Source organism: Varroa jacobsoni, unplaced genomic scaffold (genome assembly GCF_002532875.2).
Source record: "Varroa jacobsoni isolate VJ856 unplaced genomic scaffold, vjacob_1.0 scaffold_1029, whole genome shotgun sequence".
Taxonomy (NCBI): Eukaryota; Metazoa; Arthropoda; class Arachnida; order Mesostigmata; family Varroidae; genus Varroa; species Varroa jacobsoni.
The window spans coordinates 194,725-220,339 of record NW_019213931.1 but is presented as its reverse complement, the minus strand read 5'-3'; positions in this window follow the sequence as shown (position 1 = coordinate 220,339).

Below are 25,615 nucleotides of genomic sequence, written 5' to 3'. Positions count from 1 at the left end.
ACGACTAACGGAGGTGAGTGAGATAAGATGGTCAAGGGGGGGGGGGGGGCAAAAACGCGTTAAGATTTGTTTACTTAACAAAGTAGAGGCTTGTCTCACCTTTCTCCTGTTTGCTTTCAAACGATATTATTTTTCAGTCTCTAGATAACATCCCCTAACTGAGCGTTTTTTGTGTGTACTTGTATCAAATAGACAAAAAATAACAAACAGTAAGCGAAGAAGAACACAAGGCGTTAGTTTTTCGACCTATTATGAAACATCCAATTATGCACAGTCCCATTTTCTTGAACGATATGATAAGCAGTGTAACGATGCAAAAGTAAGTAGTAAGTAAAAACAACAATTTATAATTTAAACGAACTACTTTATCTGTATATATATTATATATACAAAGCGTCTGCCTTCATTTTGTCCTTAACTGGACAATGAAACTCTTTTTTTTTTTCGTCTTTTAAATACTTTTGGGATTTTGTAGATGGTGAGAACGCTTAGGTATCCGCTGGCGAGTGCTGCGATCTGCTGAGCTTGGCCGAAAATGATCAGATCGATACAACTTTAGTATGGCTTCATTATTTCTCGTCGTCGTCGCCATTGTCTGTCTTTTATCCTCCTCGCACCCTCCTTCGCTACTTTCCTACGTTCAGTGCTGCTGCTGAAGTTCTGACGCAGCAGCTACCCGGGCCAATGCTGTGCTGATGGTGATCTTTGATAATACTACAAAAAGTGGCTCCTCTATTGTTTGAGGCCTTGGCCGCTGAGGAGCGTCAGTCGACAGCAGAATGGCTGCAAGCGGCCCAGAAAATGGGTCGAGATGTATTTCTCTCCTCGCTACTATCGCCCATATGACGCAGTCCATATAATGGGACTAGCGGGCCGCTATGCAGTGTTCCAATAGACAGTGTAGCACGTGTACAATGCGTTATGGGATAACTACAATTAAAGCCGCAAACTACTGCTGTCTGGCAATAAACCAATTCTTCATGCTATTTTGCTGAAATGAGCTTTGAAAGCGCTTCTGGTAAGATTAAAAGCGAAAACCTATTGAACGAGCTCCCACGTTGACTGCGGCAAACGGGTCTTAGATGACCGTATGCAAAGAATTTTATTTAAATGACTGGGATTTCGCTTACCCTGACAGCGAAAACAGGCTAATAGAAAAATCGATACTTAATTCGGCCTAACGATGATACATGCTTGTATCTACTTGTACGTAATTTAAAGCATGCGATAACTAAACAGTAAGTATTCCATTCTACTATTAGGCAATGTAATTAGCTAAGACAATCAACCATAATGATAGATTTTGAAACAGTTCGAAAGGGAGAATTCGACTTATGCAAAAGCGCGGCCTTACACGCTGTCAGCGCATACAAACGTATCGAGTCCGACATGTCAGCCCAATGCGTGCTTTGGCCTACGTAACTATATCTTTATCTCCAGTATACTGAAGCGCAATATTCAATATATTACAGAAGAAATATAAGAATGTATTTCTACTAACTACCGCCTGGAATAAACGTACATAGATACTTGTTAGGGTTTGTCACATACTTTTCAAGGGAACTAGTGCTCGTTGAACACACATAATTTCTTTGGTTCTTCTAAGATTTATTAATATATGAAGCAGTCGTTCATCAGCTCAATTTAAATTACACACGCAAAGGAAAAGTGCAAATAGAAATATATATGGCATTCAAATTGGAAAGCAGTGAGGATATGCCTTCTGGTGCTGCGGTTAGCAACGCCAAAGGTGGCGGGGCCGTTGTCTTTGTGTAAAATGCCCATAGTCTTGCTGTCAAAGCAAACAGCGTTCCGAGCTTTCCCGTGGCAGTAGAATCAATCGTTTTGATACTGGTCGGTTGATCACGGAAGTCCGCAGGGTTTGGACTTCGTTCACCCCCCCTCCACCCCCAGAATAAACGGATTCTTCTATCTCCTATCTGTCTCTCGCGTTCTTATGACCAGCGTGACAGCGTATCCGTTATTCCTTTACCCACTGATCTACACCCACATCCCTCAGGCACTTCGGCAAAATCTACAAAGCTGTGGTAGCAGCAGGCTGGCTAACATGTAACGTCTCGTCGTAACTATGGGCCCCTGTTTAGGTTGCCCGGTGGTTTGTCGACAGAGAAGCTAACGGACCGACACTTTTAGCAACTCTGCGTGACTGAATCCTGACTGAACAGAAGAATTGCGGAGAGAGAAAGCGGGCTTGCTCCTACCGGCGTACCCATTCAACGAATCAGATAGAGACAAAAATGCACTCTACATGAAGCTGGGTAGGGTGAATAAGACGCCCGCTAGCGAAAGCAAAGCGGGTACATATGACGGCAACGTGAGAGAACTCATCTGCAGACCGCAGATAGAGTTTGCAGTATCACTGTAACTTTAGTGAAGGCGAGCACACTGAAGACAGCAGTGCAAAGATGACACAGAAGACCAGAGTCACCAGCGAACTGGCCAAGCCAACATCATCTCTCTAAAAGTTCTATCACTGCCAATGGGGTCTGTGTTGTTCATGACTGCTATCGAATCGCTATCAGAAAACCTGGCAATTCAGTGGTGAGGAGAGATTGGTAAAGCAGGCAAAGAAATGGCTAGTTGGGTTGTCGCACGGGGTACGCAGTAGCCTAAACGTTGAATAGGTGCAGTGAGGCGGCAGAGATATGACAGACGATAGGACAGCGGAGCAATCACACACGGATAGCTACAACCGGACACAAGAAGGCAAAGCTGGGACGTAAGGCAGCTTCAACAAGATGGAGGTGCCGCCGCTGCCATCAAATCGTCTTGTGACAAGGAAATATCGCGAACTCGTGGGCAACTAAACTGACTGTTCAATTCGGGATTGATTATAATAAAACAACTAAAACAGGACGACAACAAGCGTTGCGTTTCCTCGACCAGCAAAGTGACAAAATCTTCTTCACTCATTGGACGTTCTCGCGTGGGTGAACACCGGCACTTTGTCCTCTCATGTTGAGTAAATAGATGGACAAAGTCGTTAGAGCTCGAGAACCAGTAATTGCATTATTAACAATTTCTATGGGCGGAAACAACAGTTTCTATGGGCGTCCTTACATATATTAATCCAGTTACACATTGATTTACGTAATCACCGTGTAATCACGAATCATGTTTTTTAAACGGACTAGCTATTTTTACAGACACGTATAGATAAACTTTAAGTTTGAATAATCGAAAAAAGGTGACCGATACTGGGCTGGTATGAACAACAAAAGATGGAAGAATTATAACATTCATTTAACAAATATTTGCCATATTTCATTTTGGTTCATAGCCAATAATTCAACGTAGCTCCTCTATAATGTGTGGTTTCACATCATGTACAACAGTGATGGATAATTGTAGAGTACCCTTTCGTCAATTTGTTTCTAATCTCTAATAAGAACACCTGTACATCTGTTGTCGTTGTCTGAGCCAGCACCTGGCTAACACCGCTAGTCCATAGCTGGCCTGAGATGGCCCCATATTTTTACGCTCTAACCAGGCAAATTGTTCACCGTTAGAGTCACAAGCGATGCATATATACCGCTCTCAGACTGGCAAATAAGCGTATCTTGATAATTATAACACACGTACATACAGCCCACTGACAGCAAAGCCAGCGTATGTCTATACGGAGACACCCAATATCTTCCAGAGATTTAACCATTATGCTACCTATACGGATACAGCACGGCGCTAGCATGTGGGGAAAAAGGCGGGATGGAGCACGCTCCACCAATGCCAGCCTGCTAACCCGGTGAATGAGGAAAATTCTTTAGCACGTTTTGTCTTAGCCACTGCTGGTTCCATTTAGTGGGAACTCATTTACACAATAGTCTCCAATGACACCAGTCTGTGTGAACGTAAACGTGGAAGAAACGGCGCGCAGCGGTGGAGGGAGGGTACAAGCTTGGGTCTAGATAGGGGGAACTAGGTGAGAATAGAGGGTACCGGAAGGGAGCAAAGGACGCGCCTGCTGAAAAGGAAAAAAGGCGGCCCAATCTACCCACATCCCCCGTTGGGCGTTCTTCTTTTCGTTCTAGATGCAGCAGAAAGATTCTCATTAAATGCGTGCACGACGTAAGTTTGAACCTCAGCAACTTCACCAAAATGGGTAGCAGGTAGCGAATACCAATGTAACACAATGGCCTTGCGAATGTTTTTTCATGAGTCGCTTTTTGCAAAAAATTTTGAAAATTTTGTTACACTACTGATGCATCAATGTTCGTTTAAGAAATATCAAGCGATAAGAACGGGTCTTAATTGAGTCAGATATTCATTACCTTTATGTCATTTAGTAACACCCGTTCCATTGAGCTGAATAATATAGTTCATCAATTTATACAAATCGACCCCCTTCACTCTCAAAGACGAGTGTATGCTATACGCCACATCGCGGATCATTTTTCTAAAGCAGCGCGTAATGGATTTCTTGGCCTGGGCACGTTGGTTAAGGGCTACCGAGGCCGATGGCCAGCGTCATTATCAACAGATATTTAACACCGTGTAGTACATATACACCCGGTTGTGAGTATAAAAAGTACTAGATCGACGAATGCAATTGAAAATTCTGTAAAAACAGAAGTCCAGCTTGTTTGCAATCTGCCATTTGCCAATCTGCCATATTTTATTTGATTGTTTTGCTTTGATAGAACCAATGTATGTCTAACTTACCTGTTTTCCGACAAAATAAGTTTAAAAAAGCATCTATCCTAGCAACATAGATAATCAAAATTGGTCGTAGATCCAAAGAATTGTTAGGCAACGTCAGGTTCATGTCCGTTTCCTGAATCCGGTTACTGATATAGCAAGAGGTAACTTTGACTTCTGCATATATAAAATGCCTGTTATTGTCAATCTTGCGTCTTTAACCTTCAATATCAAGATTTATTGTACCCCAAGTTAGCTATTCATACAAACAATACCAGTAAGCACAATTAGCTTCTAATGGACGAGCTGGCACTGAAGGGCTAAATCTCATAAAAAAAAAAGTCGATTTGTAAGTTGTACCAAGCTACAGAATGAACAGAAACGTTTATAAATTTAAAAAGTTACTGATGTACCTAGGAAAAGGAACAGCCGTATCGGTGTCATACATTGGTTGATCATTTGTAAAATTTCTGCATGGTCCTCAAATATATCTTCATTTATTCTTTTCTTTTAACTTCCTGTTAAAATAGTTCGTGAGTGAAAAATATATGGCCGGTAAACATTTGTTTACCCGTTACCTTCGTCTTTAAGTTATCATAACTCGACCATTAAACGACAGATCATTACTTTATCCTTTCTAAGTTCATCTACGAACTGTATTTGTAACAATGGTCCCTGCTTAGTAAGTAGTTAAACCACACAGTGCAGCATAATGGCTGAAGTGCTGCTACTGCTTAAAGCTGCTTTTCCGCTACCTATATACGATGGCGGCGCTTGCTGAACTGGCTGCAGATCAAGAAACCCTGGATAACCCTTGGGGGCAGCTGAATGCTTGTCGTTTGCTGCTATTCCTCCCTCTACCCGTCTTTTCCATTCTCCAATTCCCCTATGCTCAACCTGAGCATCTCATCCTGCCATTTTCCTGTACCGGCTGCGGCTGTTGCAGACACTCACTTTGTTGTGTGTTCCCGCTCTCGCCAGGCCAGTCGCGTGTAATCCCGTGTGATGTATTGCGGATTATCCCACGCCACTCATGACGGCCGTTACTACTAGAGCCGCTACGGCTGCCGCCGCAGCCAGCAACCATCCAACGGTGGATTCATCTCTCTCCCCCATGTTGCAGCTCCTTTTTATACCCCCCATTCCCCTACCTCCGTTCTCCTTTTCGCTCTATCCTAGTTTCCTATTTTCCTTCATATGCCTCCTTATCATCCCCGAATTCTAAACTCCACTCCAGCCACCCCCGTAGCCCCTTTAGGCGTACAGTCGGCTATTTCTTTCTAAGTAGGATCTGGCCTTCTCGGTTTTCCTCGTTTGGGGAGTTGTTCTTCGTATGTGCCGGCCCTATGAGCCCATTCGAATCTGCCTGCGAACGCGCCTGCTGCGAGTCAAGTTCCTTGAGCGCTTTCAGAAGTACTGGTTCCTGTGAGACTGGCCAGTCCTTGAGGATGCGGGCTCTGCTTCGCCAGACGCGTAGTGCCTGTCGTGGGGATTTGCATCCAGAATGCATTCATTCAAGTACGTAGTCCTGTCATACGTAGCCTGCTGGCTGTCTCGTCCGCATAGTACCAGCCCGTAATTCCTCCGTCTCTCTTCCTTATTCTTATACTTTTATTCCTCTATTTTGGTCTAAAGTGAAGTTTTGTTCTGCAGACTTTTCTATGAACGGGCTATTTATAGCAAGTAAACCATATATGAGTGTCGCTCAGAATTTTTACTATGCGCGAACGAAATGATAAGGCGTAATGCGTCTATAAAAGGGACCACACATATTGTTCAACCCTTTATCTCATAGAATATTGTGCACTAAACTTTATCGTAAATGTCTAATCTTTTGGCAAGAGAAAAGCGAATGAAGAAGAGCAGTTAGTCGTTCTACAATCGATATTAACAATAGGTGATAATAGATGTACAGAAAAATCTCTAGCTTCAACTTTGGTAAATGTGACCTTTTCTAGCAGTGACATTGTTTTATTTGTTCTGAAATATTTAAACCGTTTTTGGTTCACGCATAGTGTAAACAGGACAGATACTGCAATGGGGTTCCAGAAGTGTGTCCCCGAAAGGCGACTCATATCTTCCGCGTAAGTGATGCAATGGACCATATAAATGCAAAGTCAGATCATATGTCAGTACGGGTTACGAATAATCAGAAAATAGTTTATTGCATATCCAAAAAATAAGTTGTGCTCTCGATGTTTGGACATCTAAAGACTTTTTTTTTTTGAAAAAATTCAGACACTGCTGAAGAAAAATTCTGCTCAGATCCAGCAGAAACTCTCTGATCAACGTGGAGTCATTCAACAAACAGTGTTGTATCGTCTGAACTCTTCAAGAAGGATATAGAAGGCACAAATAAGGATTCGCCATAAACCAAATAAATAAATAGGGACCGATATTGCATCTTACGCGTCCTTTAGATCTATCTTTTAGAGCTAAACATTCAGATATTACAGTATTGTTAACAAAGCACCCATTGTTGAATGCAGATAGCGATACCCATCCAGACATAAACCCTCATATTTAATTACAAGTGAAAATTAAGAGACGCACGTGTTACGCTGTGAAAGCTGACCTAACACTGTTTTGTGACTAAAGTGACGGGGGCCGTAGCGTCCACACAGGTTATTTAAATGTTACAAAAAACAGGCAGACCGTGCATTCTGGGTCGGCTATCGTAACGGATACTTAGGCGTTTTAATGAAGATGAATTAATAAAGATTACCTTATTATTAAGATTACCTTATTTTCGCATTTATTGAGAAATCGACAACAATCATTCTATTACTTGATGATAAGCTGCGATAACATATGAGCACAAATGTGTATCGAGCGCATTTGGGGATGTCCGAAAGAAGTAAAGCGCTCAACGGAATAAATGAAGACCGGAGCTAGTGCCATCATCCCAAATACGATCACTTCGGGTTTTATCGAAGGATGACCACACATGACGACTTTGAGAAGCCTCAGATGTCACCGAAGGTCCTCTCCTATAAGGCAAAACAAATAGCCACTTTGTTACAGAGTTGCACTTCTGAGTAACGTCCGAGACAAGGTTGTGGACATCCGTTGTTTCGAGGGGCGATTCCGGAACCTCTCTATTCGACCCTGGTGCATTAAGCGGAATCGAATCTATAATGGACAACATGGTGATTGCGACTGTCCATACGTTTCATAGAACTCCACGGGTAAAACGAGAAGTAAGGAAACAACGGTGAATATATATTGAGTATTAGGCTGATTTCCTCAATGTTAGCGTTTTTAGCATTATTATATATTCTGGCTCTACATCGATCTCAATTACTTAAAAGATTCATTCGTGAGTGTGGTAACTGTAACGGGAACGTCTTTATATTTTTAGACGTGAATCTCATCACAAGCGCATGAATGCACCTTACTAATTTGGGGGGGGGGGGGGGCAAACGCGTCAGGAGACGTAAGCTAACCAAAATAAAAAAAATTCTAGAAAAATAAAAAAAATTATAGAGCAGTGTAGGGTTAGCGAGAATTCACCAGTTCCTAGATCCTTTTAACTAAACGTTTTTAATGGTTAAGATCTTAGTTATAGACAAATATATTTAGAATTGGAATCTCTTTAAAGAGGGCTGCTGGCTTCTATTCTGGAATACCTGTACAACTATCAAAGAAGCGCGTGATGTTAAAAGTACTACAGTGCGAATCAACGGAACATCTAGGTTAGTGTTCCGATCTTTGTGATGCTCAAAGGACAAGCAAAGGCCCTTGGACCCCCTCAGACGTAAACTGCAAAGTTCGCCTGCATTGAAATGAATTTCCTGCTGCTTTGTCCGTTGCTAGCTCCTTCTCTAGCCCATATCCCGGCGGCCTGCGCCTATCATCGTTCACACACAGTCGAAAACACAAAGACTTCTCTTACTTTGTTTGACAAGCAAGCACACGACGACGGCTTGACGTTGCCGGTCAGATCGGTCGGCACTTTCGAAGACCCTGATCATTATAAATCAGCATGATCTCGTTTCCGCTGCGTCACGTGCCTGATCTGACAACCGCTGTGAATCTATTTCCGGTGCGACTCAGCCCGATTTCCGGACGCGCGCAAATTCAAAGCATACCGTTGTTTTGGCCTGTGCTGTTACCGTCGCCGCTGCCTCTACGATAACCATCAGACCAATGCTACCTTTTGTATATCCACCTTATGCTATATACTTGTCGGAAGTTGGAGGAATATAAGGTTTATTTAAACCAAAACACAATGCTAAGAGCAACTGCATCAGTGTACCGTTCGTGATAGATAGTTCTCTTCAAAACACCGCCCAAACATGTCGACCTTTCGTACCGAACAACCGGATGAATCTATCAACGATTCTTTTCGGGCTGTCCAATGTCAGCCTTGACAAGTGAAGTAAGCGAGCGTCTTCCTGCTTCAGTTATGGCAGCTGTAAAAAGAAAAAGATGTAATAGAGGTTTAGAATTCGAATACGATAGCATGAACGATTGATGACAGCCTAGCGACAATGAAAGGGTGAAGAGACTGCTCTCGGCGAACATCCGACGGACATAGTAGAAAAATTTTGATCGATGACATGTAATGAACTTGCCTTTTGGTTCCGCTACAAATTGCCCTATTCTTACAAATATTCAAAAGCTTGGATTGACCGCTCTCAAAAAAGCGTGTTCTGTATTAATTATTTGGCGACGAGCTCCTATGAAATTAAACATAAATTTCATAGGAGCACATAGAGCCCATAAATGTCCGAGCTCAAGTCGTTTTTATGTTTGATTATTTTTCGATGATAAATTTTAACTGATTATGGACCAACAACAATCTTTAACACTGTAATAACTAACATTAATTCTACATACGCTAGTAGCGCTATATATAACGATAGTGTACGGCACAATTGAGAAGGGGTCAACCGTTTACCTTTATAGACATAATACTTTGTCTTATCAAACTAGTACGTATATCCGTCTGAAATCTGTCCCTCGTTGAGCGATCAATTTCGTCGGCAAAGTTCTAGTTACAACACCTTCTAGAGCCATACAGTTCTATATATAATAATTATTACTATTATTATTATTATAAGTAAAACAAAAATAAGTGAATTGCTCTATCATCGATGTTACCGAATTACCTTCTATGTGCTTTAGGGTTTTTCGCGAGCGTAGCAGATGTGTACAAATAACTATGAGAACACACACGATAATAACACTATGAGAAAGTCTCGTTAATGCAAAGATATTGACGAATATATCTTAACGAGCTCAGTCGAGAAGTTTTCTTGGATACCACCGAATTTTTTGCTCTTTCTGCAAAGCCATACAAACAACCTTAACAGTAGTTTACTTTGAAATTCTACTAACAGATAAAAGGACGGATCCACGCTTGGTCACATAAAAAAAAATTGATGTCGTTCTTTGTTAGAGTTTCGACGACCGTCGCATAGCGAAGCATTAGTGGGCTATATTTGAAGCTGGGGTGCCTGATTGACCTTACTCTGTGAATTCGTTCGATGTCTGTTGCTTTGTATACGTACAAGACAATAAAGAAGCAACGAAGAACAGAGGGTAGAGAAGTGGACTGGAACAATAATAGAAAAGAAAAGAAGATATCAATGAGACATTCTTGCTTTTACAAGTACCGAGTGATGGTTCCAAGGCTAGTTGTCGAGGTAAACAAACATTGTTCGTAATAAAAACTGCTCCGCTAAAGCCCTCGCTTTTCCGATTCTGTTGTTATATAGCTAGTACTTCGGACCGTTCAATGGGATTCCTGTTCCCGACCCTCAGATCGTATTTGACATTCAAATATGTGTTTGTTTGCTAAACGAGAAATATAACATACGATGAATGAGTAAAAAAAAAGGAAATAAAGGCCACGAGTTCCCGGAATCGAGCAGACATTCTGTCACTGGATTCGAACTGACCCTTTCTTAATAAACATTTCACACGGGCATGGCTTACACGGGTACGCTTTGAATCGAACTACTGTTGAATGTGGCCTTGTCATAATCCGGCCTAATTATTTTCTGATTGTAGTTGACCAGTCACTGAGTCGAGAGTACTGCTAATGCTTGCCTTCAGAAACGTATAATACGAAGCTGTTAACATTAGTATCTATTGCTTAAATGCACATCCCTATTACTCTATTCATCTATCAAGTAATCGTATGAGCGATAAGCCAAAGAGGAATTGAAGCAAGCGAAAGATCAGGCCAAAGCATTTATACGCAATAACTACTATTCCATTTAGAAATAGAATTAAGCGGAACTACGTAAGTAACGTTTCGATGGCTCTACAAGAAGTAACGAGTAGAAAAAGGCGGAGTCCACAATGGAAGCTTTATAGCAGCAATATGGCATATATACGGAGGCTCTGCTTATAGTCAGTTTGTTTCTGCAATGGTTTGAGTCGTTTGTATAGACTCGCATGCTGTGGTATCGAAATGCCGTAATGATCTTCTGAAACATACCACAATTTAAAATCCAGATTTCCGACAGAAGTGGATGTATTTAAGAGTACCAAACAATTCTCCTAGCCGCTAACTATGGCCAACACAGGTAGATGAGCATACCTACGCTTAGTGAATACGATGTAAAAATATCAAAATGAATAATAGGAAGCAATCAGGGCTCCTCGAAAAGTAAAATTGTTTACTACATACCTCAAATGTTACTCCGACTAACACAAAATAACAAACATGTTACTACTGCTTATAGTTAAAATATAAGAAAAATTTAACATCCACCGATAATACTGTTTACTGGTGAACATACAAATCGTTTTCGGTGTTGAAATAGCCCTTCGAATAGAATCTCCCTATATTTAGATCTGTATTCTTGGTTTAGGTGGTTTCTAGGACAGGGAACGATTTCAATTTCACTATTTACGGTGATCGCCCACCAATTTTATAACCTCTTCTTGTGCGGTCCTTTCGTTTGATTTTATACCATGGCCAAGTATCACTGTACTCACGCAGGATACACACACGCGTACATCTACACATTGAAACACATACCGCGAGGCTCACACACAATGGCCTTACGCACAAACTCTCAATCTGTAATAATTCACCAGATCGTAAACCCTTCTTTATAGGCTGCTAGCTAGCTAGCCAGGTCATAACGGGGCAATAAGTATAGTTTGCCCAACGATAGTGACCGTATTATAGATAATATTTAATGACAAAGAGCTGAAAGTTTTTCACCCAGTAATATTTTTTATACATCGACAGGCGACCAATTTCATCTCTAGTCATTTTAACACTGATTTTCAGTCCTTTTAACAGGTACAGGGCAAACTGAAAATCGTATGATATCCTCCGTAATAAGGGGATGGAAATATTAAAGAATAAAATAAATTTATTGGGGTATGCTGATTCGAGGCTTAATATTACGTCTATGTGATTTTCATACTCATTAGAGCAACTATTATTGAGTTTATTCCTGCCATATGTGCAACATAATGATTAGTCAGCATAAATTTATCTAAATATTATTATAGTTACTGTGGTGCAGATTGATTCATGTAGATCACGACGATTAATAATTATCTTTGAGGGTATTTTCATCTAATTTAATAGGCTATATTTTTTTTCGCCACGGGGTATTTAAGAAAGAGGCTGCCACAGCTAACTGAAAACTAAGTGCTACATGTTAGAATTGCTAGAAACGAATAGCAAAACCAAATACTGCAATATGATGATCTCTGGCGTATTTCTTAATAATGGCATAGGGTATATTTTTAATACTCATAGACTATACATCCAGGAGATGTGTTCCTATATGTGCTTTTCTTAGTTAACTGCCCTTTGTTGAATTGCTGCTGGCATATCAGGAAATGCATTAAAGGTTTGTTACCAGCAATTCACATTTTCGAACTTTTAGACCATTTTTGTGTCGTGCACGCCTCTATCTTTCCTGATGGCAGCCGCAAACGCCCGTCAATAGTTTTGTTTTTATCTTCACGACTTGGCCAAAAAACAGTTGGGTCTGAGAGGATCTGCAGTGAAGAGATTGAAGCCTCATAACTCCAACTCCCTTTCTATTTCGCTAGAGGGATGAACGTCCAAGACCTTATGGATGTGCTTTTAAATTGAATGTATTTTTGTCCTTGTTCGAACTGTTCCTCCTACCTGCCAACTGTTCGTTTTGCCCGAGGTGCGACAGCTATATCCACACAGTCGATTGACCTCAATTCATGTTCCGCTGCGAAATAGTAGGGTTATAATTCCTATTATAATGGCGTATTATCTATCGTGTTTGCATGCCGTCGAGAGATACTGGTAATCTAGGTTCGAGTCCGGTCGTAAACAAATTTTGTTTCGTGCTAGGACCACGTGTATAATGGAGTGCCTAATCGCAGTAGCGGTTGTAGAGCTTGGAGCGTCTAGCCGACCAAGCAAAGCTGCCTTAATAATGACTTTAGCCGCGTGCTACGGTGGCAACGGCGGAATGATCCCACTATCGAACCCGCATATACATGGGGAGCAATTAACAGAAAATCTCTTCTAGTGAGTAACAATAATGAGCCTTCTTATGATAGGTTTTGGGCAGTGTGACGTTTTATTATAGTTACTTGTAGATGTAAGTCTATTCATAGACGGGTCGCCCTTATCACGATATGCCCTGAATGTACACTACGATGCGAACCTGTCAAACGAAATTACGATGCGCAGTAGAGCGTTAAAAAAGCGTTGGCATATACACTACAATGTCTAGGTACGCAATTCTTGTTCTACTATCTGACTGGTTGAAATCTGAAATTGTATTTCTGATTGTATGCAATTAGATAGTCAGCAAGATATGTAGTTGCAGTGACTCGCGATTAGCGGAAGATAGTGAAAGGCTGGATGTCAGTGGCAAAAAAGGATCCTGTTCATCTACCATGTTGTAGTGACACTAGCAGATGAAATTCCTTCCAAGATTTTATCCAGACTCTATCTTACTGTGAACTGCTCCGACGCTTTTTCATCCCGAGTACGCCAAGTGGAAATACAATTTTCCGCTCGATGTGCTTTAAAACCTTGATCAGATGGCTGGTAGTTGTGGCGGGGAAAGAGGGGTTGACGGCTTTAGTGGTCGAGAATTCACATGAGTGGGTTGGGGAGATGATACCGAAATTCTTAACACTTGGTTAAAGACCCCTGACAAAACCCTCTCAGATGCCCCATTCAGTTTGACGCCAGGGATTCTTTCTTCGTTGACCAAAGACAAACTCCTCTGGTTTGTTCCTAAAGAGCGAATGACCTTCTGTTTCCTGAAAGGCCAGCCGTCTGTCGATTATGTGGATCACTCGCGGTGATACGATGTGCGGCCGTGGATAATGCCGTATATGCATTCCCGCATCTTAGGACGCCCCCGATCATTGACCCGGCCGCCCTTACCATTTTCCGCAAGAAAACGCTTCGTCACAGCACCATCGGCGCCAGCTGTGCAATCTCTGAACGTTCGGCTGTCGTTAGACGGTGAAAGAATGGTGTTTTACAGACGATCACCCGTCAACAAACCTAGAGCATACACATAACTAACGTTAGCTTTTTGGGTAACGGCGCTACAACGTGACACTAGCGAGATACGCAGTTGGCACCTTTACGTCAGAAGGTTAGATGGCTCATATAGTCACCCACACGATTGCCGACACACACAGCTACGTGGGGGTGTAGATACTTAGAAGGTAGTGTATGAGTTCCAAGGGACTAGGGGTGGGTTATAAGTGCATCGTTATGACGATGACCTCCGACGGCAGGGGTTGCGGCCTGCTGGCACCCGCTGCGCCTGCCGATGACACCACCTCTGATTAACGACGAATAGGCTCGGGACATCGGCCAATGGCGATGGTACGCCAAAGACCAAAGAAGCCAAAGGACGGAGAGGAAGCTGTAGGCATCGTCCACTACATACGTAGTCAAGCCATGTTAGGAAAATGGCAGAGGAAAGGCCTATTCTCGTTTGCCCGCCCTATAGAGGTGCCATCGTGGTGGACGCCTCGAAGGCTAAAGACAACCTGGTGAGTGCTACCTTTGTCGCCTAGTAATTAGGCCAGTAAGAAGTGATGGGGCGGGTCTCATAGGTCCACTGAGAGGTCAGCACACCTCTCCTGCTGATGTTAGCGGATGGATATGTAACTAGCCCATCCGGAAAGTAGACTCCTGCAGCTGACAACAACAAAGGTTAGATTCTTCTCCGCCCTTAGCTTTTCGCTTCGCTTCTGTTGCAACTACAGGTTTGTTGCCGCAGGCCCATTCTGTCGACTCCATACAGTTGAGTTCGATCGGATGCAGCACCACACCGATTATTGTAGGGGACATTGGCTTTTACTTTCCTATTGCAGCCTAGCTCACAGCAGATACAGACCTGCATTGTGCCGGAGACGGTGGTGATTTAGTAAAAGAAAAGTTTTTCGGAATTCAATTGGTCTCCTGTGTAAACTTCGCATCAATGATTGATATTATTCTCTCAGCGTAGCGCACGTAGAAACAGACTATAGGAAAGCAACTCCTTCAATTCGCAAAGCATCTGTTCAACGACATCTTATTTAGTCGTATCGTTCTAATTTTGCAAGGCGGTGGACACGTTATCCAGTTTGGCTCAACTGTAATCAATGAAAGGAGTGCAGTTTGTCTAATTGTCTCAAAGACCTTTTATAACGTAATTTTTTTTGGAACAAGAGTAACAGGAAGCTTGTACGAGGAAAAGAAACTCTGCGTTTTTTTACATTGTTAAAAATAGTGATTCAAGTTTATCAAGTTAAGGTTACGGTAAGGCTTGCATGAAAGGAACATGAGGGATAGGGGAGGTATCTAGATCTTTTCCGTACCGCTCGGATTTGATAGTATATACATAAAAGTGGAGTGGCATGTGCTATTCCTGCAGAAAGCATTCAAATCATATAGATAAAAACAAAAATTATATGTACCGTATTCTGTATCTCGTGGAAGAAGGTACGATAGTTATGCATACGGTAACTTAATACAGAATACTTGAAAACGTCAATTGCTGTTGTTAAGAACTGGAATATATACACGTACGTATATATCTATATACTCCACCACTGCCAAATGTATTAAAGATAATGACCATATGAACTGGTCAATGAATGCTAATGATTTCACTTCATTGGCCGCTTTGGACATATAGTTGTTTCGGTTCATAAAGCTTTCGACATGGCGTATATTTGTTATACGTTTCATTTGCATTTCGCCTGGATGAGGAATGAATATAAACAACGGCTTTTATGGAAGTTCTCCTCAGTTTAATGTCTCCGATCAGATTGGTACAGCGCCTACTCGATCTTTTTGAGAAATAATTTATTTCGAGACTTTACTACAGAACAACACTGAAACAGCTTTCACTCAAATTTGTCAAACGTTTATATATTATCAACTCGTACCTTGTTTTATTTATATATTAGCTAATTAGTTGTTTTGTGGTCTATAGAACCCGTGTGTTTGACTACCGATTCTCTCTCAAAGGTAAAAAAGAATGATCCTGCATATGCTAGGAATAAACAGGTATAGACATTCACGACAGATTCACTAATGAATTGTATATCGTTCAACAGAGCTGTTGGATGTTAGATATAAAATCTTGGAGGATGCTTTAAAAGCTGAAGCGGTTGTTTGACGATTTCACAGTTTGTCAGCGATGAAAGTGTTGGCCAGACGATCTTTTAAATAAAAAGTATGAACTTTTTTGTAAAATGAACAGGTTATCTCATTGTAGCAATCGAGGCAATGTAACTTTTCTGATTCTCAATTTAATAGTGTACCTTATAGAAAGTAAAAAAAATACCTATTTCGAGAAATTCTTCAAACATCTTTTATAAAACGTTAGCGCTTTGGTGGTCTCATATACCTAAAGTTGCTTCCGTATGTTCATGGCTGTTATGCATAGTCTGCCAGAAAATGATTGGCACAGTAATAGCATATCTATATTATAGTACAGTTCCGCTATCGGCTGTTTAAGGGGAAAGACATATCGCCGTTAACGTCCGCAGGAAGGCCGCGAAAAACTGCCAGTCGTTATCGCAGTATTGAGCTCAATAAGGCCGTAATCCCAGAGTGAAGTTTATTGACCTGCCTAACTTCATCTGATAGACGAATTCTAGCCACTGTAGCTGCCACATTGCAGATCTATCAACAGTCTGAGGGCTGATCATACGTACTTTTGTTCTGCTTGCGACACACGATGAAATGGCGCACGTCGAGCCCAAACGAAAGACACTACAATGTGTTCTGACATTTTCTCAAGACCTGCCAGGTACGACAGTTGGGAGAAACTGCTTATGGAGCATGTAGACTAGATAGAAAGTTGAAGTATCAGCCATTGGGATTATGAAGATCCATGACCTGCCTTCTTACCCTTTCCTGCTTTATATACTGATCATTGACCTGCACATCTAGGAAGCAAAGGATATCTCTACTGCTAAAGAATGAGATGACCATCAACGAAAGAGGTGTCACCGCGCTCAAAAGCTACGTCTGTTAGTTTAGAGCGTAGCTGAAGCACATCTCAGGCCATCTGAGTGCTAATACTAAAGACTCCGATAAGGTTGGTCGACGCTGCATCGTGCACGAGATAAGCAATAAAAGAGGGACATGATCACAAAGTCTATCAGGTCGTCCGATAGCAAAGCCCGAGCCACAAGCGGCCCGACTTGTCGAGGTATCTGCTTGCCGCAGTCGGTGGTCTAACTTTTGCTTCATCACACAACGTCGAGCATATTACTAGCTGCTTTCGAGAAAATAATAGTGTTCAGGCGACGCAAACGGGTAAGGCTGGTGCACAACAGGACGCGATGGCCTTTTGGCCTTGTCGCAAGACCTGCAGCTCTCTGATTTGAAGGCTGTTTGTTCTGTAGGATGCAAGTGTGCGTTTATCAGCAGCGGCAGCGGTCGGCGAACACCCATAGAAGGTTATTATCTTCTTATCAGAGACAAAGTGACATTTACTCCTGTTTCACTTCTTTCACAGGCTGCCACGCACAGGGGTTCCCTTTTCCATTGAGCTGCGTCCCATTAGAGCGGTATCAGCAAGACTGGCAAGTACAGTGCGACAACACTTTAGTTATACACAGCTTCGACTATTTGTATAGAAGCTGCATATTTATCTAACTTTGCAGACAGGTCTCCAATGTATAAGCTGCATTTTGCGAACATAGTTTAATGTCAGTGTGTACGCTAGTTATGATCATCACTGCTCTATTAACCAAGTTTCTATGCCGAAGTCCAAGGGTGCTCAAGGCAAAAACAATAGGTAATTGTTTGTCGAATCGTATCATAGATAATAATAATAACAGTAACTACACTAAGCTAGAGCTCAGTGGCTGCGCGAAAGCGATTAGCTTATGGAAGTGTTCCAGCATATTCAAATGAAATCGCGTTCTGCCAAAAAAGAAGATCAACCTAAGAGAATTCATCAAGAATTATCATTTACCAGGAAGATTTCGTAGGCGGTCTTTTAGCAATTCTGCCCCTTCTGTTAGGTGAACTGATTTGCAGAGAGGATGGATTACTTGACGATCATTCTAGCGTTGAGCGTCGTTACCCAAGTAGCTCGCATTGCCCGCTGCAGTCCTTCGCACGGCGTCAGGGTTAGTGCGTCTGCATAAACTAGGAATGCCGGCAAGGTAGAATCGGTGGCAGTGAGGACGCTCTTGTAGTATAGACCTGCCGGGAACTTCACTTGCGTACGTCAACGTCTCAGCATTTAATAAAAGGCCCAGTAAAAATATTATTGCGTTCTATCGCCAAGGTCCAGCGTTTCCAGAGGTAACAGAGGCTTTGCGGGCTGCAAGTGTAGTGCTTGCTAGAGTCGGCTGATACAGTAAGGTAACTAGCTTTTCCACCCCAACCAGAGCCAATTCCATCACTTCAGAAAACACTTTCAGAGGTTAGACTCATAAAGGTTTTATACAACAGAACCTCGTAAAAAAATATTACCTAGAACGATATTCGTATTGGTATAAGTTGGACTACCATTGCCAAAATAGAAAGACGAAACTGCATAGATAAGGTTCGTCTGTCGAAGTCCGGTTTCGAATCTATACCACAACTTGCCCTAAAATTAGGAGACGTATAGGTTACTAACCTACAAAGTGAAGACCATAGATCAAACAGAGTGTTCGAACGTAACCGTGGGCTCAACGTGTAGATGATAAAATGTTGGGTCATTGGCCAGTCTCGATCGGCATAGCAATCTATCAAACCAACTAGCCTACAACTCTATAATATTAGAAATACATCAACAGGTCAGAGCAAAATAACCTGTAGTAGGTTTTTTCTTTATTGCCTATTGCTGGAGACATCTAAACGTTACTAAACAGTATACCATTTATCTGTCTCAGATGCTTCCACCAAAGGTGTTCGCTCTGGTGCTGCCGCGCCATGATCTCAGCTGTCCTGTAATCGTTGTGTGTTTAGCATCATCGGCAAATAAACGACACTCCTTTTCGCATTGCGTATCGGCATATGAACGCATTTATGCCGTTGATTGACAATAAAAGCAACAAAACAGTATAGCATAATGTTGTTTTATTCAACTCGAAGTTGATAGTCGGTGAATAGCGATATCGCGCAAACGTTCGCTTCCTTTTACTTTGCTATTCCTCACATCCGAACGCCCCGGCAGGCTTTTCAAGGTGCCTAGAACCTGCAACAGCGATTACGCGCTGCCAATCGCAGGAAATTAGATGCTTTCAATTGTTTCTTGTCCTGCTTGTAGGAGGTAAAGGCACTAAAAGCAGGAAGCCTCTCACTCAGAGTGATTATTATTTGTTGGCCGCAGACCTTGTAGCCATTTTCGAGATTCTAGCACATCTATACATACAAACTTTGCTAGCTCTCGATTATTAGACTAGCTTGCAATGTGTTTATATAATCATGTTTTTTAGTTTATCTTTAAAATGGTGGGGCTTGAGACGAAGGGTGTGCTATCATGAGAAGTAACATGAATGTTTTCGACTGATTTTCGCTATGAAATAAGAGTCTAAAACACGTGTAACTGTCGAGTAAAAATTATTTCACTGTCGATGTTTTTCCCGCGTTCCGGCCTTTTCCGGAACCGTTTAGTCTACAGTGACTAGGATTATAACAATGTGTGTTCACTGTGGAACTTTTATTTGTACCGCGTTTAATAGAATTCCTTTACACTTAACAACAGTAACATATATTATAACATTATTTACAAAATTTTCAACATTGCAAAAGAATATCAACTATTTTCAATCGTCGCGATGTTACAATAAACCCCGTCAGCAATTACTATATACTTTGAGACGGTAGTAACTTTTAAAAACAAAATTTAAAAGTTATTTGACTAAATTTAAAAGTTTTGACTAAAAAATAGTGAAACCGTATAGTTGGAACCATCTTGGTTTGCTCAACGAAAACGATCCAAGCCTTGAGTGCGTTGATATAGCTCAACAGACGATTCGTACGCGTCTTCGGCGTCCTAAAAAGATGTTCTCTTTTCGTACCACCGGCTATCTTACTACACACGTACACGAAAACTACTCCACAAGTTCCTTTTTTAAAGTGGAATTAAATGCGCCACTATTATGAGCCTAAAGTCGATGTTGCTGGCAAAGTTAAGACTCAGTTTCTAAAGGGAGACGTGGTTCCCCAATTTAGTATCTTCGTTGGTTCTACATCTTACGTTATCGGATTGAAAAGAAAACGTCGAAAGCTTGCGTGTGTCAAGTGATTGTTTACACAACTACATGACCTAATATACTTGCAATCTGTCCAGAAACCCTAACGGTGGCTTTTTCATACGGTCGATTTCTACAATGACCGTCCATTTCCATCCATGCATTATATCACTCCTGACTATTTTCTTCACGGAGGACATGTTAGTTAACTGTTGAACTGTCCACACCGAATCGTCAGAACCAGCAATCGGAGAAGGGTTTAACAACAATAGGCCCCGGCATATCGAAGTTTCGATAGCAATACAGTGTCACCGAAGATACGCTTTGAATCTGTTAAAATATCGACCTGCCCAAACGCCTTCACAATATATAAAAGTATACATGTAAATTCGGTGCTTACAGTTTTCGTAGATAATCTGCTATGCTCAGACTGGCCGATCAAGGCTGCATATATTTTATATTTCTATAAAGTAATTGTTGGTCGTTTTCAGTACTCGTAATGTTTGCAGTAGCCGAAATATCGGCCGAAATAATAAGTTGCTCGCACAGAATGCATTAATAACGTTTTTGGCTGGAAAGAGTAACCTAACTATCAGGGCAAATCATCGTGTTAGCAGATGTTATTAGATGTCATTAGCAGATGTGTTGCATGTCGTACTACATGATTCTAAAGTTTTCTGGAAGTTGTCTTAAGGAATCACGAATGCAACCGGGCTGATGGACGTGTTGTCTCGTCTCAGTGAACCGGCTGGGGCTATTACCAAGTCTGGGTTCGAACTCGGGCATAGAGACATTTTGTTTCGTGTTGAAAGCCAGCAGTGTGATGGAATGTCTAGCGGCAGGACCGGACGTAAAAAGACAAAGAGAGACAAGCGCACCAAAAAACTAAGTGTCGATAGACCGCCAGATCATCTTTTCCGTACGAGAAGATGTATTCATAGCAATCATAAGAACGAAGACATTTGTCGCTAATAACGGATATACTTGCTTCGCTGATATGTGTCAATTCCATTTATTATATGCGATATTAATATTCTATTAGGTATAAATGGAACTTGACGGCAATCACAGACGAAAATTGATTTATCTTGTTAAATAGACATCCCTCAGCATTGGACATCTTTTTTAATTTGTTTTGGTTATCGTACGTTTATCTTTACGCACACACGAAGAGGCTTGCGGTAGACTTTCGGTTACGAAAAACAACCCATACTGCAATAGTCTATAGATATCTGACCTCAAACGCGTACTATAGAATTTGCCCGCACGTTTTGTCAGATCTTTCTTCAGATATGTTACTCATATACGTAAAATTATAAATCGCGCTATAAACGCACGTAAAAACTATAGAGTCGCGCTTTATATCGTAACGATATGTTGACCTGATAAACAATACGGGATGTGATAACATGAGCATAACCTGAGAATGAAAAATTAAGCACGTAACATTGTTTTCGTTGCCTTGCGAGAATGATAATGCGACAAAAATTATAATCCGCCTGAAGACCCTATCGGGGCAACTTAGATAGACCGAACAGGCGCCAGTTTATCAATCTTATAACCTTGTTTTTCCTGAAAGGTGAATATTACCAGGGAACTGAAACATGACTTCAACCAAAACTTGCCAATAGTTACGCCCTTATCACTGTATCAATTTAAAATAACTTCGCGTACTAATAAAGTTAAATGTGCAGCAAATAATGGTAGATAGAAAAAAAAACGGGCTAATATAGTGTGCGAATTTTTCAAGATGGTATTCTTCTGTTTTCTGCGCGTGTCTTCTGTGCTTAGTTTGTGTGGTAGAACTATAAAAGTCTCTTAGCTTTGCAGTAAAATCTTATGTTAAAACAGCTTCCGAAGGTGAATTGCTACCCTACAAAAATGTTGCTATTTTCTACACGTAAAACTTTTTTATCTAGGCTTTTTTGTCCAGCCTTATAGTAAATTTAACCAAGCGCATAAGCATGCGCTTGGTTAAATTCAAGTTATTATTTATTAGTTAAATTAAAGACCTTTTCGTCACATAATATTTTTATTGAATAAATATTAATTAACTGCATTCTTTTATTGGTAGTAAACTTGGTAAAAAGCTTAAATGTTGGAGTTATTGAATATGGTTACCGAGCATCGAACTGCTAAACTGGGAGAGAATCGTAAGGCCTGTTTAGCAACAAAGAGTGGGCGGGCTTATGCATATTTGTACAGTGTGTACATATATAACAATTCTATTTTAGGTCGTTTATATGTACCGTTTTTCAAAGCCTTCTCGTACATTGCCCCTTTCTGCCCGTTATCCGCGACGTCATAGGTCTTAAGTCTCGTTCATTCTTTTCACTCAGCATTTATTTGCTGTTGGAACGAGCACGAGATACGATGGGAGGCTCTACTTTTGACTAGGATCTGTCGAACTTTACTGCATTTGCATACGCGAACGGCCTGCGACTTTAGGGTGATGTTCGGGCTATTTGCTTGCGACGGGAAAGGGGGAAAGCTAGCGTACCGGCAGAAATCCGCGTTACCGCCGACGTCGTCGAAACAGACAGACATCTAAGGACACGTGGGAGCCGTAAAAAATACGATTATGGCTTTACCACTACCACTGCGGGCGCTATCCTGATCGAGGTTTAGCAGCAAGTTCATGGCAGGAACTGAATCTACAGAATGAATACTGGCTAGAGACAGTCTTAAGCCTTCTACAATTTCCTTCTTGCACAAAATTCCTTAGATTTCGTCTCAATGTTGTTCGTTTGTGCAGAAAGCAGAAAAGCTTAGAAGCTCCTTGTTGTTATCCAGGGCCGGACATCGAAACGGATATTGAGAAAGGACACGGGATTAACTCAAACGGGGAAGCGGCGGAAGGAGCACATGCTAGACAGAGTGACCGACTTATACATTACCTTTTTTTTTTTGTGTCTATATCTAGTTCGCGTAGATTTTCCATTGCCTGCCGACCTCGCTTCTTTCAGGCCAGGGCAACGACGACATAAAGGGTTTTTCTTTTTGTTTCAGCTAATTCTCGCTTGATTTGCTTTCATTCCAACTATTCCAGAGATCGAAAAACGAAGCGCACTATCCGAAAACTTAAGATTGGTATTCGCACGCACAGCCACAGATGTCGCTGGCTATACGTTAATACCGTCGCGACTGGAAGTAGGATTTACTTTCAAATCCCGTATGATTTCACGATTCGTTTGATTTTTTATATCATAAGCAAAAGTAGGGGTTTCGATGGCAAGCATAACTTCAGTAAACAGTATATTTTCCATACTGCCTTTGAAAATGATTCATTTGACCCCTTTATGTCGAAATTGGTGCGAAGGCGTACGGTATCACGAACGGATATAAAGATTAGCATATCATCCTTATTTTTGCTATTATTTTCATATATGTTTCTTATACCCTACCGTTATTGAGAGTAATACGTTTGAAAATTTGCATCTAACGTATTTGTAGCTACGAAAATTATAACGAAACGTCTCCCCTACGGAAACATGCGAGGTTCATTTCGAAATCTTTTATGTCTACGGATAAACATTCATGATGGCATTTAGGTTATACGTTATTTCAGCGTATATTTTATATCTGAAACAAACTGCAGTCATGTAAAATGTGTGGTACACTCAAAACCACAATGCCGAACTAGCATCTCACTTTAAACTCATTATCAGTTCAAATTAATTCTAATTTAAATAAGTTTTCTAATTGTTGAGTAGAGTTAGAATTAACAAACTCGAATACTTTGTGTTAAATAAGGTATTTTGCCTAAGATCAAGTTGTAGTAATAGGAAATAAATGCAAAAACATAAATCTACAAGTGGTCGTAGACACTTTACATAACTTAGAGTAGCTTCTATGTCACCTTCAAGATTCAAGCATTTTTATTTGCTCGTCTGGTAGCTCTAGTTTAAGTTCGCAAAAATCTACGAGAATTGGCCGGCCATAGCCCAGACTGTTCAGTTACCTCAGACAAATGCCAGGGTAACCTTAAATGCCACCAAAAAAAAAAAATTTAAATACTAAAACGCACACCGCCATTTGTTTCGCGTCGACTTCTATCTTCAGCTTCGTCCGGACTAAAACCTATTCACTTCTTTCGAGTGTAATCTCAACGCGCAATTATGTTTGACAAGCGTGAATAAGATCACATTTTCTTCATTATCTTCCTTGGGTTTCAAAAGATGGTAAAAGTGATGATACGGCACCTCATTAGCTTAACATATAGTTGCTCAACTTTATTCTCGAACATACTACAATATAATAGTTATCTGCATCCGTTGTACATATATGTACGACATAAAAGTATCGGGTTCGGTTTTTGTATATAATAATTATCCCTAAAGGAGGGCAGGCAGAACCGTGATCATCGGCGTTATCAATAGCAGCAGTGAACACGACGCTTCGAAGCAACGCGTATAAAGGACCTTTCAGCTCCCCTCGTGGAGCTCACAGGGCCTACGGAGACTTATCGTCTGTCTGTCTATTTGTCTGGTTACTACAGCAGTACGCTGCGTTCCGTAAACTACCACTTGTAGACCATCTATCCCGGTAGGAGCGGTTGTTGAGTAACGTAACTTCCATTCGACTCTTTCCTTCGTCGTCCGCCCACTTTTGCTATAATATAACGCCGTAAATCAACGAAACGAATCTTCCACCGTTCCGAGAGATGCTCCACCCGCCGACCCTTCCTAGATTTCCCGCGCCTCCTGGACTACACTCGAGCGGCCAAAAGACTCGCCGAATTCGGCAAGTAGCTAGTTAGGCCAAATGGCAGGGAAAATTACGGCCCAGAGCCTCAGTGAAAGTGAGCGCTAGATGGAAGTGTGACTACAGCTCTTTCTTCACCCGCTCTCCTGCCGGGGAATCCGTGCGAAGAAAAGCTGTTGTACAGAAGTAGTGCGTTGTGTGTAGCAACGGCGAAAACCAGCATACCAACTCTTTTATAACCATTGACTGTCCAAAACCATGGTCAGGACCCTGCCAGAAAAGAATGTCATCGCTACGAGGATGTGTCGCCGTCCGAACACGCTAGCGTGCTTGGTTATTAGCTGGCTGACCGGAAGCGAATTCGTGCGTCAGCTGTCGTTCTTGGGAACATGATTTATCCTTTGAGTGCTAGGACAACGTATGCTTTTGCGGAGCTTTAGCGATGAAGGCCTTACTAGGCCACAGATTGGGCTGACCCATTCAGCAGGACCAATGAAGTCAACTGTGCAAGAGCGTGGGTGTCCTCTCGACAAACGTCGGTGCGAATAGGAGTAATTCCACTAGGGCAAATCTGACATAATTCTTTCCACAGTAAAGATGCGACCGGAAACACTGGTTAGTC